The following is a 7,981-nucleotide window of genomic DNA, read 5'->3' on the forward strand; positions in this document are numbered from 1 at the left end:
AAGGTGGTACAACTGTGTCTAGATATCAAGCAGAGGTGTCTTAGTGTGGTGCAGCTGTGTCTAGGCAAGGAGCAGTTGTGCCTTAGTGTGGTGCAGATGTGATTAGGCATAAAATGGCTGTGTGGGTCTGCAGAGCAGCTGCTCCTAGATTTAGACCGTAGTTGATCTGGGTCTGTATATTGAGCAGCTGCGTAAAAATATGCACAGCTGTGCAGTTGTGTCTAGGCATGGAGCAGCTTCACCTGATCGGTGTGACCATGTGTAAGCATAAAGCATCTGTGCTTAAACGTGGGTACAGCTGTGTCTAGGTAGGGAACGAAAATGTCAAGGCACGGAACCGCTAAGCCACAGAGTAGTGCAGCGGTGTCTTAGTATAATACATCTATATCTAGTCACGGGTTTAAGTTTGTCTAGATATTCAACAGCTGTGCCTTAATGTGGCAAACCTATGTCTAGGCACGGGGCAGATATGTTTTTGGTGTGATGCTGCTGCTGTGCCTAAGCATAGTGCAGCTGCGTGAAGGTACGGCACAGCTGTCGAGCCATGGTGCAGCTGTATCTAGGCATGACGCGTCTATGCTTAGGTATGGGACAGTCATGTCTTATTACGGGATACGAACCAGCTGTTCCCTAGCATAAAGCAGCTTCACTCGCGTAAGGAACAGCTTCGTCAAGACACACAACAGCAGCTCGTGGGTATGGTGCTCATTACTGATGTGAACAAGTCGATACGCACGGAGCAGCTGTACGGAACAGCCGTATCCGCGTACTGTCACCTAAGTTTACCCATAATGCAGCTTCGTCTTGACAAAGTGGAGCATTTCCTCTCCGCGATGTGACTGTTTTTGTGCGCGGGGGCAGCTGTCTTTCCTAAGTGTGGTGCAGCTGACCCGTGAAGGTCCAGCCAGCTTCATGAGGGAACGATGTCCCTTCCTATGGTGTGCTGTTCCACAGCTGCACTGTGGCCTCACTCAAGTAACGCTGCAGCCTCAACACAGTATCGTTACCCGCTGCATTAAGGCTACACTCCTTCAATGCTCTCTGCTGCATTGAGGCCAAAGTATGTTAATGCTACTTGCTGCATTAATGCTGCAGTACATAAGTACAACATGCTACATTAATGCCACAGTACAGAAATACAACAAGTTGCATTAATGTGGCAGTTACATTAATGCCACATTGCGCATTAATGTTACAGTGCAATAATTCCACTTGGTGCATGGCCCACCCTAGTGCGTCACTCTTGGTGCGCCAACTCCACCAACTCCATTTACTTGCATTAACGCACCAGACATTGATGTTTCTTGATGCATTAATGCCAAAGGACATTAATGCCACTTGGTGCAGCTGTTCCAGCGGCCCGCCGGAAGGCTGGGTGGCCCCCTGTTGTTGTGGAGGGCCCGGCTGTCCTAGTGCAGCTGCGGGCCCAACTGTGATGCATCCTCGCCTCGTCATCCCCGCCGCGTCCCATCAGTCCCTCCGGCTGGACCGCCTCGGGAGCGCGGAGCCCTTCCCTCAGGAACGCAGAGCACTTCCCTTCGGAACACACACACAGCCCTTACAGTCAAAAACAAAAGCGCAACCCGTTTTTAAGAAAACGAAAAAATGCCTTTCCCTTCAGGAACAGGTAACTCCTTTTAATCCGAGACAAAGAGCCCAATCTTTTATGGGCACTCCCAACTCCCAAACACCCCAACCCCTCAGGAGTGTAATGCCCTTCCCTTTGCGAATACAGAGGAGTCCTTCACTTTGGAAGGACCAGACCTTCCCCTTGAAACAGAGCCCTTACCTTCAGAAGGGGAGCGTTTCCTTCAGGAGACCAGAGGCTTCCTCCTTGAGACTAAGGAGAGTCCTTCCCCCAAAGGCTCAGGTCACTGACGGGCGTCACACTAAAGGGCTTTAGTGGTGTTGTGCAAATCGCTAAGCAACAGCGTTGGTGTTAGTGTGCACTGTCGGCATCAGAGGTGACACTAGAGACACTAGATCCACAAGAACCACGTAACAATTCAACTTTTAGTGCTTTTTTGAACATCCATACCCCTTTGTTCATCCTGGCGTTGAACATCTATTTCCCGACACTATTGATACTAAGAATAAAATTACTATTTCGTGGTGGTCTTTAAAACAATACCAAAGAAAATTATGCTTCTGAAGTTCTCCTGTTAGTAAATATTGATGGTAAAAAACAAAAATCCTTTGGCATTGGATCCCATGAATTATGTGATCTCACAATACTGACAGAACAGCTATGTTCCATCATTAACAGTGTGGACCCCTTTAGAACACCAGAGCACTGCACATTATCTCACTGTATGGTATACCTGATCATAGTTCAGTGTACGATACTGACTGAGAATACCCTGTCTGCCAGGTTTCGGCAGTATAAATTAATCCAGCCTCTCAAATTGTGACCATCACGGTCTGATGAGGACAGTAACAACCACCTCGTTTCAGTGCTGAATATCTTACTGCCTTATAAGGAAGATATAAACAATATCCTCATGACTGACACAGGTTAATCAGTCAACAGCGATAGTGTCCATTGGCAACCCTCGATAATCACGCTGCCTGATGCTGACATCGTAGATTATCTCAACCTCTGAAGCTGACAGTGCAGCACGTCTCATCTCCTGTTGATGACATTGCAGTTAACCTCACTGGCTGACACAGTATACACCATTCGTCCGAAAAGGAAATCGTTCCAGTATCGGACATAGAGCTAGTACAGACAGTTTTGCTTCGCCCTACAAACGGTGTGGCACCTAACGGACGGGGGCCAGGTACCTTACTCTGCCTTCCTGAGTGCCGCAAGGGAGGGTTCTGTGCGCCAAAGAGGGCCACCGACCTCTAGGGAGGGTCACTACGATGGGTCTCGGCGTGCATCATCATCACCATCACCAGCTTCATCCTCGTTGCTTCATCACATCAACTCATATTCATGGTGATTCCGTTTATTTTGGCTCGTCTGTAAGGATAGAAAATATGCAATAATAGATGTCTCCATGTAGACCTCCCGCTCAACTAGCCCCGACCGTAGTGCTCACTTTGCCAGGCTTTCCTAGTGCTAGGTCCGACCTGCTTCCTCCTGCCCAGCTCGCTCGCCCCTCTACTGCTCCTGCTCACGCTCAGCGCCTCTTCCTCTTCCTCTTCCTCTTCCTCTTCCTCTTCCTTCTCCTCCGACCCTTGCCCGTCATCGCGGATATGTCTTTACCCACACACACTAGAATAGGCAGGCACATGCAAGCACCCACACAAGCAGACACACATCTATACACACACGCACGCATATGTGCACACGTTGACGCACGCGTGTACGCGTATACACAAGTACACCACTCGCATACAAACTCATTGCGTGCTCGCGCGCGCACACACACACACAAACAATTAAAAAACATAAACGCGCGTGTCCAACACAGACATACACATAAATTTTGCACACACAATATACATGTTCACGCACACGAACACACACACACACACAAGTACGAATAAGAGTAAAAACGTGTATATATCGCCTGCGCTAGCTCACGAGAGCGAACGCACGCAAACACACACACACACACGCACACACACACACACGCACACACACACACGCACACACACACACACTCACTCAGAGTCACCCCCCCCCCCACCCTTCCAACCTGGTTTAGTGTAGAGATCCCAGCAGTGACAGCAGCAGTAGTAGGAGCAGCAGTAGCAGCAGCAGCAGCAGCAGCAGCAGAATTCGAGCAAGCCCAGTTTACCAAACCAGTGAAGACGCCCTGTGTTTGCCGCACGTTACCGCTACCGACGCCGCAGCAGCAGCAGCAGCCGCAGCCGCTTTCCAGGTGTTCACGCGTAAGAGCCTGTCGATACGACCGAGGCCGTGCAGCTTCACGGTGCAGCTTCACTTTACAGCTTCATAGTACAGCTTCATGGTGCAGCTCCACTATGGAACACATGTACAGAGCAAGCTGTCCTAACTCATCCTGGGGTAAAAAGGTAGATATACGAAACACAAAGAAATTCAGCTTAGAGAACTTGTATTTATTTGTTTACGGGAAAAGTCTCTAGTCGAAGCTATACCGAGAAGCGCGCGCACCCGCAGCTTCTCGCAAATCCACGACCTTGACAGACAGACAGACAGGCGGTGCCGGCGCCGGGCGCTGATGCCGCATCGTGGCGCCAGACGCAGACGCATCGCCGCACCGCCCATTCGCAGTGTCTCACCAACAACCAGTACGAAGAAAGACTGCCCCCACCCCCCACCCGGAACATGAACAAGACCGTCACCATCACCAACAACTATTTGGGATCTCCGGGAACCTGTACAAGGTCTGAAGGCGTCCTCTGCAAGAGACGCCAGGAATGCTGTAGGCAACCCCTTGCCTGCTCCTACCCTCTCAACTTGCAGAACATAAACACACATACACATACACACAATATACTTACACACACACACACACACACACACACACACACACACACACACACACACACACACACACACTGCCCTAGCACGTGCACTTGCGTCTGCATGCATACTGCTTCCCTTCAGGACAATGCACGCACGAGGCTGTCCACGAGCTCTCAGCCTCGTTCACAGAGACCAATCAGCTCGAGGGGCCTTCTGCATGAAAGGAGCCGTGTTGCCTTGTGCAGATGCCTGTGCACCAACCAGCGCTTCGCAGCTGCACAATCTATGCAGCTGCCGAGCCGACAGCCTGCAATCAGGGACCGTTTCGGTGGGATAGGACAGTGAAAGTCAATCCATCACAATATATACATACACACAAATATATATATATATATATATATATATATATATTATACATATATATATGTATGTATGTATATGTATAGTGTCCATCGAGGGCGAGCGTTCAAAGGCGGCCGCGCCATGGCTGGATGGAGGACCTACACAGGAACTTTCTCTTACATCTCCACGCGTTGCATAGTGAACATTTAGTCTAAGTGCCTCAAGTCCGAAAGCAGTAGACTGTGAGTCCCCTTCGCCCCGAAGACTCGCCAATCGCCCTTGTCCAGGTCCGGAATCGCGCAGGAAGGGCCGTTCATTATCATTAGTGATTTGTTATTCATAAAACGAGAAAAAAGATGTGTATATATATATGTATATATATACTCTTGGGGACTCGAAATTCAAAGGCATGAGCATGAAAAAAAAAAAAGGAAATTGCCTGTCAATTGTGAACGAATTAAACAAAAAAATGCGTCTTCTGGATTTGGAATCGATCCAGAGGAAAGACGAAGAATGCTAAAGAAGGAAAGAACTCTTGCTCCCGAAGACCTGCTCGTCTCTGCGCCGTCTCGAGGCCTTCTGACGACACCCGAGAGCTCCACGGAGTTCCTCCTCCTCCTCCTCCTCCTCTTCCTCGTCCTCCTCCCCCCTCCCATCCCCTCCACCACTAGAATTGCCATCCTCATCAGCGCTGACCAGGTCGCCGGGATATGGAACGCAATCCGATTTCATCCTCCAATTCGAACGCAAGACGCTTCACGTCGTCTGCCGTTCAGAAACGTTGCCGAAACGAATTTCCGACATTGTGCATAGCTTGTTACTGTTGTTACTGATTTGCAATGAACACAAGAGTGGACTGTGTTCTTCACGTGGGCGGAGGGTGGGAAGAAGAAGAAGAATTAGGAAGTTCAGTGGACGCAAGTCATCTTTGGTTTGCATTTCAAAAAGAAAAAAAAAAAAAAGAGAAAGAATTTTTTTTTTAATGCACTAGTTTCCATATCCCAGCACCAGACTCCACATCTGGCCGACGTGATATCACTCCTGCTGCAATGCCTTTCGAAGCGTTCTTATAGTGCGAGAGCACCAAAAAAGTGAGAAGGAAAAAGAAGAAAAAAAAAAAAAAATCCCCGTTTCCGCCTGGTAGGGGCGTTTTGGTCTCGTGGGCAAGAAAATCCCCTAAGCCGGGGGGGCCTCCACCCCCTTCCCCTTTTGTTATGCCACAGACTTCATTCACCATCCTATCACTAACCCCCCCTCCCCCTCCCCCCTCAGCATTATACATACGTCATCACCACCCTACGTTTTCTCCATTCGTTATGAAACAAGCATTATCATCTCCACCCTCTCTCCTCTTCCCTTCGCTATTTTTACACAATGTCACCACCCCCCTCACCATCCTCCCCCAATACTCCGCACCCCCCGAACTCGACACATTCCCCCCCCCCATTCCGATCCTACAAACTCCAACCCTATAGCCTACAGAGAAACCATTGTTGCTTCAATCGACTGGTGCCCCATCTATTCGTTCCATCTTACGATAAAGCCCAGCCCACACACAAATCACTCCGTCTCAACCAACCCTGCATAAATGTCAGGGTATATACTGTATATCTAAATGCACACTTAATATATATGTACATATGCATTTGTATATATATATACATGTATATGCATATATATATACATATACATATATATATATGTATACATATGCATAAATATGTATGTATGAATATGTATAAACACATGTATATACATAATCACACACATGTATACATATATTTATATATGTATATATATATACATATATATATACATAATATATGTATGTGTGTGTATGTATATGTATGTGTGTGTATGTATATGTATGTACATGTAAGCATATGTACGTATATGTAAGTATATGTATGTATATGCATGCATTTGTATGTAGATACTTGTATATGTATATAAATGTTTGTATATGTATGTATATTTATACATATGTAGGAGTATTAAACTATATATATATGTATATATATGCATATATATATATATATATATATATATATATATATATACATATATGTATATATATTAATGGTATATATGGTCACGAGATTTTCTCTTATGCATATCTCATTGAAAGTGATGGCTAATTTTGCACTTAATATTTTCTTTAAGAGTATTTTCCATATGTCTTACTATGGACTTGTTTTCTTTACAATAGGTAGTCATTAAATCTATAATGACTACCTACTGTAAAGTCGTAAATCTCCTTTCAAAGGAAACTAAGTCCATAGTAAGACTCATGGAAAATAACTTTAAGAAAATGGTAAGTGTAAAACTAGCCACCACTTTCAATGAGGTAATATATTATATATATATTATATATATATATATATATATATATATATATATATATATATATATGTGTGTGTGTGTGTGTGTGTGTGTGTGTGTGTGTGTGTGTGTGTGTGTGTGTGTGTGTGTGTGTGTGTGTGTGTGTGGGTGTGTTTATAAATGTATGTATGCGTGCGTGCGTGCGTGCGTGTGTGGTTGTGTGTGTGTGTGTGTGTGTAGAGGTGTAGATGTGTACCTAAAAAATAAACGTCAGGATCAATGTGTGAGGCGTTTTAACAGACATTTTAGTCCTACTCCTAGTACCGGCCTGATTGGTGCCATGGCTTACAGTGAGCACAAGTTACGTATTGCCCAAAGCTATACAAAGGACAGGAACTGTAAGGCCAAGGCGTGCCGTGTTCCTCCCATCGCATAGCCATGTAGTTCCCGTCCTAGGCATGGCTACGGGCAATATATAGGTAACTTGTGCTCACTGTAACACAAGCCATGCCCGAGCACCGTCGTAGAAATAGGGCCGAAACGTCGAGTAAACCTCACATCGAATCTGGTGTATATTTTTTTCGTATAGATCTTATGTTCCAGCCTTCACATATATTACTAATTATATATAATTATGTATATATATATATATATATATATATATTATGTATATATACATATGTATTTATATATGCATATGTACATAGGTATACATGTAAGTATACATATGTATTTATATGTATGTACATATATGTATTTTTATGTTTATATACATATATATATATACACATATTGATATATGTATGGATTTGTACATCTACACATGAATTTATATGCATATGTATGTGTGTGCCCATATATGTGAAAATCCATGCATAACACACACACACACACACAAATTGATTACTTGAAAGA

Source organism: Oratosquilla oratoria, chromosome 22 (genome assembly GCF_046742065.1).
Source record: "Oratosquilla oratoria isolate Oo_2021 chromosome 22, ASM4674206v1, whole genome shotgun sequence".
NCBI lineage: Eukaryota > Metazoa > Arthropoda > Malacostraca > Stomatopoda > Squillidae > Oratosquilla > Oratosquilla oratoria.